Source organism: Montipora foliosa, chromosome 7 (assembly GCF_036669935.1).
Source record: "Montipora foliosa isolate CH-2021 chromosome 7, ASM3666993v2, whole genome shotgun sequence".
Lineage (NCBI taxonomy): Eukaryota > Metazoa > Cnidaria > Anthozoa > Scleractinia > Acroporidae > Montipora > Montipora foliosa.
Window position 1 is genome coordinate 14,417,490 of NC_090875.1, and position 309 is coordinate 14,417,798.

Consider the following 309-nt stretch of genomic DNA (forward strand, 5'->3'; position numbering starts at 1 on the left):
CCTTTTGTCAAAACTGGCCGGCCAGAACCGTCAGTTTGCAAAGAAAATGCAGCAATTTGAATGAATACCTGCATGAAGATTCCTCGCATTCTCCTGGAGGAGTATATATCATCCTCGAAGTGTGTTTATTTGAAGGCGTTGTAGAGTTAGTCCTTCGAAATACCCAGACGGGCGGCCGATCAGTTCTGTCAAATGGAAAGCGTCCTAAGTTTACAACGCCTTCAAACTAACCCACTTCGAGGATGATATATCCTTCCCCAGAAGAATGCGAGGGATTAGCATGCAAGTGTTCCTTTAAATTGTTGCATT